The sequence below is a fragment of the Lactuca serriola genome, chromosome 5 (genome assembly GCF_051521515.1).
Source record: "Lactuca serriola cultivar US96UC23 chromosome 5, Lser_US96UC23_V15, whole genome shotgun sequence".
In the NCBI taxonomy this organism is placed as follows: domain Eukaryota; kingdom Viridiplantae; phylum Streptophyta; class Magnoliopsida; order Asterales; family Asteraceae; genus Lactuca; species Lactuca serriola.
Window position 1 is genome coordinate 17,503,763 of NC_136412.1, and position 12,463 is coordinate 17,516,225.

The window sequence follows — 12,463 nt, forward strand, 5'->3', positions numbered from 1 at the left end:
TCAGCCTCGGGCTGGAATACCAAGCATGCTTACGACGGATCCAGACATCCCTAGGATGGAATACCCTCTCATCCAACATTCAAATCGCAAGTCATATCCGACTTCAACTTTTCATATTGCAAAATGATGTTTCTTAGGCGAAGCCGAAATCCCTATGGTCTCAACTTGTCTATCCACCGCCCGAAACGCTGCACGCCTCACCGATTGCTGAACCAAAAAACCCGCCCAAACAACAGATATGCGCTACCTGCTGCTAACATAATGAATGCTACCTGCTGCTAACATAATGAATGATACCTGACCCATGGTAGCGTCACTTCCTACCAGCTTTTTTGCGATCCATCATCTCCTCACTCCAGTCACACTGGCTCTTCAAAGATAAAACTAGCCCAAAACACGTCAGAAAACTCAACCCAGTTTCAAACTGCCTACCACTACTGGCCAACCAGTACAACACTCATGTCTAATCAATTCAACTATCGAGTTGAAATCCTCAGGGTTTGTTGGCCTGCTGCGTCAACCCTACCGCTCCCCTGAGCCTCCGTGCCTACGACTTATAGTCGGCCCGCACCGGGTATCTTGGCTTACTGCATAGAACATGACCGCCTCAACCGTACCCACATAAAATGTGCTGCCATGAATGATCAGGAGAATGATTTAATCCGAACGCACTCCTATAAGATACATAACGAACAAAATCTCTATGCCCACAGTCTATGACTATAACACCCTTACCTGGTCGTTAGCATAGGTATGGATTGCCCCTAAGCCCACATCACAAGTCTGGTATGCCTACCCCGGCCCTCAGCTCATGACTAGAATACGCCGATAGCAACATACTCATTATCCGAACATAGATCTACAACCCTATACACAGTCTTCAACATGACTGGACCGCCTCACCAGGTTTTCATTCCATATGCACCACTCTCGAAACCTTCATCATGTCAAAACTGTTCTCTGAGCCTTCAGCCAGACTGGTACACCCTGCTGGCCTTCAGTCTATCCGGACCTCCCAAATTTATTAAGCATCAACTTGGACCCATCCCGATGCTCTCTCCCATATAGCCGGTTCTCGCCCACTTGGGGTTTCGAACTCCTAATCAAATCCGTAGATTCTGATTCCAGCCTCACCCTAGGCCTCAAGTTGGTCACCCCTCCTCGAGTTCCGTGGTCTGATCCTTGACCCACGTATCTACCACATACACCAAATATCCCGCACACCCACTGAAAGTACTGCCGAGCCATGGCTGCCAACACAAAAACACTCAATGGCTGAGGCTCCATCTGAGAATTAGCAATTCTCCCCCACTTGGGGCAATAAGTACTACCTTCTGGTGGCATGACCATAACACAACTCAACTGTTCCTAATGGTATCATCCTTGAATATGGAAAGATTAACCCCAGGGTGAACAAACTTCGCAGCATATTCCCCCCGACATGGATCAACCAAACTTCAAGGAAACCATTTCCTAGCTGAACCCTTCTACATCTCCGCTTCACCCCTACTACTCCTGGAACGGTGATCATCTATCCTAACTCCCCAGCTTCCCTGACCTTCCTATATTCTAATGCCACATCCATAAAGAGGAGGAAATATTTCACAATTTACTCATAAACAGTAAGATAAGAATGGAAACATACTCGCAACCGCATCTGGCGCTGTCCCGATTTCCACTGTCGTAAGCTGGAAGGCACGTCCTTGAGCCCTTGCAGGGTCTGCTCTACCCTGGGGTAAACTGGCCTTCATGTGGCCAACCTGATGACAGTGATAACAAATCCTTATGTCCTGAACTGGGGTAAACTAGCAACAATCCCTCATATAATGCCCCTCCTTCCCGCACATGCGGCACGCACCACCGGACTTACAAACTCTGGTTTGACCCTTCCCACACTTCGCATAAGTGTGGCCGCTCTATCCTCCAACCCTAAAATCAGTGGTCTTAGACCGCTTCGGCACCGACTGAGTCTGTACCAGGGCCTGCCTCTACTCTCGCAAGTGTAAATCCATCTCCAGCTCGCGTCGTCTAGCGCCCTCCTGTAAGTCCAGGAATGTAACACATTGTTGGGTAGCAACAAACTGTCTGATGTCAGTCTTGAGCATGCTCAGATAAAGCGTCATTTGAGCCTGCTTGGAAGAAAACTCCGTGCAAAATATCCCCCTCTCAGTAAACATACGGGTTATCTCCGTCTCCGACTCAGTATCCTGTCTCAACTCCAGGAACTCCTGAGCTAACCACTCACGCTCGACCCGAGGAATGTAGCGGGAGCGGAACATCTCCCTAAATTGATCCCAAGAAACGGCCACTCTCTGCTCATCCGAATAAGACCCTGTCATCAACCTCCACTAATCCTTCGCTCCGAACCTCATCATATTCGGGGCACACCTGACCTTCTGGTCAGTCGGACAGGAACATGTGAAAAAGCATCCCTCGATGTCTGATAGCCACCTCATGGCTATGATAGGGTCCTGAATCCCATCAAAAGTCAGGGGATTCATATTATCGAAGTCCCGGTACTAAAAAGCCCGACTGGCTCCCACCCCTGCCGCTGATACAACTGCAGTAGCTGTCGCGATAGCCGCCTCCGAAATAGCTGTGTAGCGCTCATCAAAATACTCGACCATGGCAGTCTTGATAGAACCAAACATCTCCGGCAACTGACCCCAGACAATCACGACCACCTCCTCGCAAATGATCTCTCTGACGCGATCCTCAATCCATGGTGGCCCATCATGGCCGATAATCTTGGCTGCCTATGGGGCACTCTGATTGGCCTATCCTGACCCCGATCCGGATCCAGTCACAAAACGCCTCGTAACCACCATGATGAAATATATGCCAGGAAGACATCAGATATTCCATATAACCAGATGGGAACCAACTCCCAACAAAAACCTAAGGGTTGTGACTTCCTTGCTGCACGTATAGGTCCTGTGCTTTCAGTAGTACGGGCCCATACTACCTTCCACACCTACCAATATTTGTCTCAAGTATCACCACGACACCCTAACAACATACATAACTATTTCGAGCACCCGAACCCCACTCCTAGAGGAAGCTAATATCTCGTAACAGACCCTCACACAATCCATCCGTGAAACTTCCATCAACCCTGCAACACTAGTGTAGGCTAGCCATACATAATGCCAAACCCTATAGACTTTCGAATATCCTATCCCACCCTAAGGTCAAATTAAACATTCTCAGGCCATAATCTTGATTATGTACAACCGTGATGCATACATTAACTAACTACAGTAATGATGTCAATCTCATATAAAGGAAACCCTTGGCTAGCAGGAATCATCTAATCAAGCATTTCTATCATGCAATCCCTGAAGATTCCTAGCCTACTATTAGCATGCTGTTCTAACAATTCATAATATCAAATAACAATATGGTATTTTGGGGTCTACTTACTGGCTCCGGCTGAGCCTACACTCCGCATCATCCTTTACTTACTTTGAAAACCATTTTAAAATCGTTTAAAAATCTTTTCCTTGATTTGAGTGGATTCACACGAGTGTTCCTCGAATTCACTCAAACCAAGGCTCTGATACCAACTTGTAACACCCATAAAACTGATGCCAAATTTAAACTTTCAAAACATTTAAAATACCAATAGTTATTACAAAAAGGTTTCCAAAACAGTTTCATATCAGAGTTCCCAGAAATCATAATCATAAAAAGAGGAAAGTGTACAGTCATGCTTTCGCCTTCCTGCGGTCATCTGCCGAACTTGAAACATCGATAAATGTAAACTCGAAGGCTTAGTGAGTTACCCCCAAATACCAACCTCATATAACCATAAACATATCATATAACAAACATAGAACAACCATGCATCTCGAGTCTACAGAGGTTAGCTCCCACCAAAATGCAGGAGTTATCCAGTCCCTTAAGCGAACTGTTGAACAAAGGATTCATCAGACCAAGCTTCTCACCCTAGGGAGCTCCGGTCATGTTTGTCAAGAAGAAAGTCAGATCTTTTAGAATGTGCATCGACTATCGGGAGTTGAACAAACTTACTGTCAAAAACCGATATGCCCTCCCTCGGATTTACGATGTGATTGACCTGCTTCAAAGAGCTAGTTACACCTCCAAAATAGATCTAAGATTTGGTTATCATCAGCTCTAAGTATGAGAAGAGGATATTCCAAAAACTCATTTCCGAACTCAATACGGCCATTACGAATTCTTTGAGATGCCCTTTAGTCGGACAAATGCCCCCGCAACATTTATGAACCTCATGAACCGAGTATGCGGCCCATTCCTCAATAATTTTTTAATCGTCTTCATCGATGATACTCTCATATACTCCTGAAGCAAGGAGGAGCACGGTCAACATCTCCGCCAAATCTTGGAAACACTAAGAGCTTAAAGGCTATATGTGAAACTCCCCAAATGCGAGTTCTAGATTCGCAACGTAAACTTCTTGGGTCATGTAGTCAGTGAGGAAGGGATTTATGTGGATCCTTCCAAGATAAAGGCCATTGAAGGCTGGGAAATTCCGAAAACACCAATGGAAATTCGACAATTCTTGGGTCTCGCAGGCTACTACTGAAGGTTTATTCAAAACTTTTCCAAGATAGCCAAGCCCCTCACCACTTTGACACAAAAAGGCATATCTTTCAACTGGACGAACAAGCAAGAAGCGTCCTTCCAAAGCTTGAAGCGAGCCCTCTGTAGTGCACCAGTGCTATCCTTTCCGGAGGGAACTGAAGACTTCGTAGTATATTGCGATGCTTCGAACCAAGAGTTAGTTTGTGTCCTCATGCAACATGGAAAGGTGATAGCTTACGCGTCCATGAAATTGAAGACACATGAAGTGAATTACACCACCCATAATATCGAGCTTGGATTCGTGGTCTTCTCCCTAAAATTTTGGAGGCACTACCTATATGGTACAAAGTGCACCATCTTCACTGATCACAAAAGCCTCCAGCACATTCTAAACCAAAAGGATTTGAACATGAGGCAGCGAAGGTGGTTTGAGCTGCTAAATGATTATGAATAGGAGATCAAGTACCACCCATGCAAGGTTAACGTGGTAGCCGATGCGCTGAGCAGGAAAGAATACTCCAGTCGTCGGGTGAACACATTATCAATAACTGTCCACTCCCACCTAACCTCACAAATCAAGGGAGCCCAATCAGAGGCATTGAAGCCGGAGAATGCCACAAATGAAACATTATGTGGGATGGATAAGAACCTTGAATCCAAATATCACTGAGCTTACTACTTCATGAATAGAATTTGGGTCCGAAAATTTGGGGGATTCAGAGAAATAGTTATGAATGAGGCTCATAAAACGCGATATTGCATTCATCCATGCTCAGATAAAATGTACTTGGACATCAAACAATGTTATTGGTGGCCAAATATGAAGGGATATATTGATGGGACTTGTGTATTCTAACACTCCTATGGTGTACATGCAACCCTAGAAACCGTGGATCTATATTTTCTCTATTATACATGAAAACATTCATTTTCCTAGCATATCACGGGGTATATGTAATACAAAAACTAGTAGAATGACATACCTTTCTTGTAGCTTGGATTCCTTAAGACTGTGTGAGCCTAGACCCCCAAATGTGATGCCTCAAATGCTTCACACAGCACCACCAACAAATGGAATAACTTGAGAGAAGATTATATGCACCAAAAATTGGCTAGCCCTCACTAGAATCACATAAGTGCCAATTTGCTAACATGAGGCTTCATTATATAGTGTGAATATTAGGGTTACACCATGTAACTCATGACCTTCCATATTCCTCATGATCCATGGGTTTTAACCTTCATGGATTATCCATGGGTCATCACATGTGTTTAGCCCATCATGAAGAACTATGGATCATAAGCCCACTCTATAAGAATGAATGAATTACCAAATCAGTCCCCAATTATTTAATTAGTCTCTTTTGATCACAAAATTAAATCCAAACTAATTTTTGATCAATACTAATTAAATAATTCATAGTAATATATTAGGACTTCTAATATATTAATAAACCATAAATATCCTCTTTTCACCAAAGTCTATCCAAATTGTTCCGATGCCATGCAACCCAAATAGACCATGCCAAATCGAGTTAAGTACATACCAAATATATTTATGGACTTAGACACCTTATCCAATAGTCCCCCGCTTGGATAAGTCTAATAACCATAGCTGTAAGTACAACTTCAGGATCTGACCGGCAATCGTAGCTCTTTCAAAGTCTCGCGGAACTAAGTTGTGTCATTTTAGATAAGTGATCATATAATCATCTGTTCAAGATATCAGCTGGGCAAATACCTGGAACAACTTCATACTTATTGTCCAACAGTTTGTTTCTCGATTTCCGATTTGTTTGACATCGAAATAATCGAACACATCAATTGAGTTCTAACCGGACCCGATACATAGGTCAAAACAAAATCATCGAGGGGCCTAAGATATCGCTTTTAATCATCCAAGGACTAAAAGGAACAGATAAACATCAACTCATATGCTTGTACTAACTAATCATCAAATTATACACAACATGACGTTTTATAACATCAAGTTACTGATGTGTTTTCATACTATTAATGTACAACCAACTCATAGTCAACAACTCATATCTCTTGGTTTGAAGACTTATATGATATTACCGTCTCATAAACACTCGAGATAAATTCCATGAAGTGATACAAGTGAGCATGGGTTGATTCCAATACTCAGAACTTATGAGCAGTCATGAATGTTGCATCAACAATTGCTATGTCTAGTACAATTCAAGTAAATCTACAAACCCAACTCATGAATGTTGCAGCAACAATTGCTATGTCTAGTACAATTAAGGAAAATCTACAAACCCAACTCATGACAGTTTTATTTCAATACCTACTTCCAAAGTATGGTCAACTGTAGATAGTTTGAATAATATGCTATACCATAACATAATTATTCTGGAAGTCAAAACATGAAAAATGAAACAATAGTAAATGATTGACACAAGACAGTACCATACTAGTAAATAAAAACACCTTTTATTTAAACATCACATGTCAATTACATTTCATCTATTACAAGTTTCGAAAGTTATCTAACTATTAAAACTAATATCATCCTTTAGCCTAAGGCCTCGCATGCTGTAAATGCTTAACCCTACGTAGTCCCTTCGTGAGGGGATATGTTGGGTTCTCATCTGATGATACCCTATTTTCCATGAGGAATCCTTCTTCTATTCGATGTCTAATGAAGTCGTATTTTTTTGTCGATATGTCTGGATCTGCCATGATCCCTTGGTTCCTTGGCTAAGGTAACTACATTCCTGTTATCACATAAAATATGCATAGGCCTATAGTTGGTACAACTCCAAGGTCTCCAATGAAGTTCTTCAGCTATATTGCCTCCTTCACCGCCTTACTTGATGCTGTATACTCTGATTCGCAAGTTGAATTAGCTAGTGTCTCCTGCTTGGAACTTTTACAATTAATTGCTCCTCCATTTAGGGTAAAGACCCAGCCCAACTGGGAGCGGAAATTATCCCTATCAGTCTGAAAGCTAGCATCACTATACCCCACTACTCTCAAGTCATCACTCCCAGCAAGGGTAAGGACCCAATCTTTAGTCCTCCGCAGGTACTTGAGAACATTCTTTACCGCAGTCCAGTAAGCCTTTCTAGGATTCCCTTGATATCTGGTGACCATGCTCAAATCAAAGGCCACATCAGGGTGATTACAAGTTATATCATACATGATCGAGCCTATAGCGGAAGCATATGGTACTCATCTTAGACTTTGTACTTTGGCTCTGATTCTTACTCAGTTTGGCATTACTATGGATCGGTAGGTCACCTTTGTTGGAATCCTGCATGATGAACCTATTCAACACTTTATCCAAGTAGGTACTTTGACTAAGTCCAATTAGTCTCTTACTCCTGTATCTCAATATCCTTAACCCTAGGATATAGGTAGCTTCTCCAAGGTCCTTCATGGCGAAACACTTCCCAAGCCAGGACTTAACCTCCTGCAAGGTTGGGATGTCATTTCCTATGAGTAGTATGTCATCAACATACAATACCAAGAAGCTAACTATACTCCCACTAGCCTTAGCATGTACACATGACTCATCCTCGCTCCTCGAAAAGCCGAACTCTTTGACTTTCTCATTGAAACAAAGATTCCATCTGTGAGATTCTTGTTTTAATCCATAGATGGATTTCTCAAGCTTCCACACTCTATTAGGGTAATTTGTGTCAACAAAACCCTCTAGCTGACTCATGTAAACATCCTCAACCAACTTTCCATTAAGGAAGGCGGTTTTGACATCTATTTGCCATATTTCATAATCATGAAACACGGCAATGGCTAGCATAATGCTAATTTAATCTTCGCTACTGGTGACAAGGTGTTATCAAAGTCAACTCCCAGAGTTTGAGTAAAGCCTTTCACAACCAATCGTGATTTATAAGTGTCTACATTCCCATCCATGTCAGTCTTCTTCTTGAAGATCCATTTACACCGACTGTCTTACGACCCGGTACATTGTCAACCAAGTTCCAAACAATATTGTCATACATGGACTGAATCTCGATGTCGATAGCCTCTTTCCATTTGGCAGATTTAGGGCCTGCCATGGCTTCCTTGAAGTTTTTAGTTTCTTCCAAATTTATCAGTGTACTATCACTGATAAATGCATCACCTTCTATAGTAATATGGAAACCATAATAATAATCAGGTGTCTTCCTAACCCTTGTGGAATGCCTTAGAGGTATGGACTCATCAATCGACTCAACAAGAGTTTCCTCCTCAGGTTGATTGCTAGTGTTTGAGGTTCCTTCACCGCTTGACTCTTGAATTTCTTCAAGATCAATTTGCCTCCCACTGTTTCCTTGGCTTTTGAACTCTCTCTCACAAAAGACTCCTCTCCTAACCACGAAGGCAACATTGCCACTCGTTCTATAGAAGAGATAACCAAAGGATTTGTATGAGTATCCGATAAAAACACATCGCTCACTTCGAGGTTCGAGCTTGTCGTGAGTCTAGCGCCTCATGAAAGCCTCGCAACCCCAAATCTTGATATGGTCTAAATTGGGAACCTTCCCAGTCCTCTTCTCGTGAGGTGTTTTGGCAACCTTTTTGGTAAGGAATAGATTAAGGATATGGGCGAAAATCTCTAAGGCATACCCCCAGAATGAGATTGGTAACGAAGCTCGACTCATCTTGGAACGAACCATGTCTAACAAGGTTCAATTTTGCCTCTCAGCAACACCATTCAGCTGTGGTGTCCTAGGAGGTGTCAGTTGTGAAACAATTCCACATTTCTTAAGATTGTCAAGGAAATCGATACTAAGATACTCACCACCCCGATCGGATCGGAGCATCTTTATCATCATGCCCAACTGATTCTCTACTTCTTGTTTAAACTCTTTGAATTTCTCAAGGGTTTCTAACTTATTCTTGATTAAGTAGACATAACCATATCTACTATAATCATCAATAAAAGTCACATAGAAGTGGTTACCATCCCTTGTGGTGGTTCTGAAGGGCCCACAAACATCTGTGTGTATGAGGTCCAACAAACCTTCAACCCTAGCACAAGTACCAGTGAAGGGTGACTTAGTCATTTTTCCAAGTAAACAAGATTCACTACTATCATCTGACTTTATGTCAAATGACTCCAAGATTCTAGCCTTTTTGGAGTTGGCCTATGCGCTTCTTGTTTACATCTCCAATACGACAATGCCATAAGGATTCCTTATCCAAAATAGTGGAAGAATCAATATGCAATACATTATTTCCTATGTTGTCTACAACCGACACGGTTTCATATACACCATCACAAGGTGATGCTTTAAAATAAAAAACAGCATTATAAAAAGCATTAACACCACCACATTCATTATCAAATGAAAAAGTAAATCCTTGTTTGTACAAACCATGAAACAAAATAATATTTGTCTCCATTTCAGACGAGTAACAACATTTATTCAAATGTAATATTAACCCATTACTAAGCAATAAAGAATAAACTCCAAACTTGGTGACAGGTGAAACTTTCCTATTCCTCATGATCAAGTTTATCTTCCCGTGCTCCACATCCTCACTTCTTTTTAGTCCCTGCAAATCACAACAAATGTGAATTCCACACCCTATAGCAAGGACCCAAGAATTAGGATGTGGTGAGTTATTAGTCAATATAGTGTAAATACTTGCATGGGTGGGTTAAGCTTTCCCATCCTTAACATCCTACAAGTACTTGGAGCAGCTTCGCTTCTAGTGCCCTTTTTTCTTGATAGTAGAAGCATTGTGCATCCTTTGGGTTGGAAGAGGTAGTGGCAGAACCACCTTTGCTTCCACTCAAATAGGAGCCATCAAGAGAGTTTCCCTTAGTACCCTTCGAAGGGGTCTTCCTCTTTTTCCCATTACCTTGCCTGATTACCAGAATAGGGGCGGTAGTATGAGTGGGAACAACATTCTTACCTTTGAGACCACTTTCAGTACTCCTGAAAAGTCCTTGAAGTTTGCTAAGTGTGACATCCTCCTTGTTCATATGATAGGTCATTCAGAACTGATCATAACATGAGAGTAAGGAGTGTAGAATCATATATATGATGGGTTTTGAGCATTCTAACACCCCTAAGTGTACATGAAACCCTAGAAAACCTTGGATCTATGTTTGTCTAAAATACATGCAAAATGTGATTTCCAAGGTTCATAATCCTATCTAGCCTACATGGGAAACTTTTAATCTAAAAGATGGCTAGAATTACATACCTTGTAGTTGATTTGATTCCTGGAAAACCTTGAGAGCCTAGCACCCCAAGTGTGATTCCTCAAATTCTTCACACAACACCAAATGCTTTGGAATAACTTTGAGGATGTATAACACTTGTATAAATCGGCCTAGCTGATAGTTTCATTTTCATTTATTCTTTTCATAGTTTAGGTTTAGTTAAAACCATCACATTTTAGTTAATCTTCATGCATATCTTTGTCTTTTTGTTATTTTTCTCCTTTACCGAGTGCTTTCCAGTCTCTTGAGATTATTTGCAGGATTTATCGAAGAATTTTTGTTATTGGAGGCTTAGAAGGGTGCGGGATTTATGGACGCTTGCGGGTTGCCTGTGAATTTGAAGTGGTACCAATGAGCTTGGTGCTTGCATAAACAATAAATCAATTTGGACTTAATTTTTAAGCGAGAATGATGATGAGGCGACGTGGACTCGAGCTACGGAAGATTCATGGAGCATTGGATCAATCATTAAAGGCTTTGGAATGACACAAATGGGCTCTAAAGAGTTATTTAGGTGGGCTGAAGTGTGAATGAGAATATTGGGCTAGATTGTATCTTAAATGGCCCAAGTCCCACATTCAGCGTGACCCACGCGGTCCGCGTGGACCCATATACGGTCCGCATGAATTGTGATCAAATGAACCCGGGTTTTGACTTGTTGACCCTATTTATGGAAGGTTGGTGGGTGACTTTTGGCACCTTTTTTAATCCGGAAACCAGCTTCTTTTTGTTGGAGATTGAAGGTATTTTGGCATATGATGACTTGAAGAACACACACCATTTTTCTCTCAAGAAGGCTTTGGAAGATTTAAAGAATTTTTGGAAGATTAGTGTAATTTCTTTCCATCTTGCATCTAAGACAATGTTTGGTACCACTAAAATATATTGCATTTCTTTTACTTTGGCCATGCTTAGATAAACTTTCATTTGGTTGATTAGGATTTAACCCATGGATGATTAGTTGCTTTGAAGACTTAATATTATCTTGTGTTTGAAGTTTCTGGAAATGTTTCCTAGTTAAATATCTTGTTGTGTTTATTTATCTTTGATCATGAGCTTGGATGAATGAATTCTTGTTTTTGTTGACCAATTTCTTGGTTAAGTAATGGACTCTCAAATTAGTAAGCAACAAATGGTTTATATGTTTGTTTTGATTTCATCTAAACCATGGAAATGTTTCCTCCATAATGATAATGTAAGCATTTGATTATCTTTTGGACTTGGTAACTCTTATAACTTAAAGCTAATTGATTTTCACAAGATTTTATGCTTCATTGATTTTGTGACTTTAATTAAGGAAATGTGTTAAGAGCTACTTTAACCATTTTAATATCTAAGAAGAGTTGAGGTAATTTGTGCTTATGAATTGCTATAGCCAAGTTGAACCAATTCACAAGTGTTATTCCATCTAGTCTAATGATAAGTCAACCATGTCATCCATGTGCAGTATCCCAAAATCAGCCAATTTCACTTCATTATATTTAAGCAAATCTTTTAATTGTTACGTATTTACATTCTAGCTAGATTTAATTTTATCAAACAATCAAAAAGAATTAAACACCCCCCCCCCCCATTTTACTATTAATTTTGTTTTGCAAGTATTTTACAAAGAGGTTTACATAGAGATTTAAATTGAGCCAATCTCCGTGGATATGATCCCATTATCACTATACACTCTTTTAGTGTGTA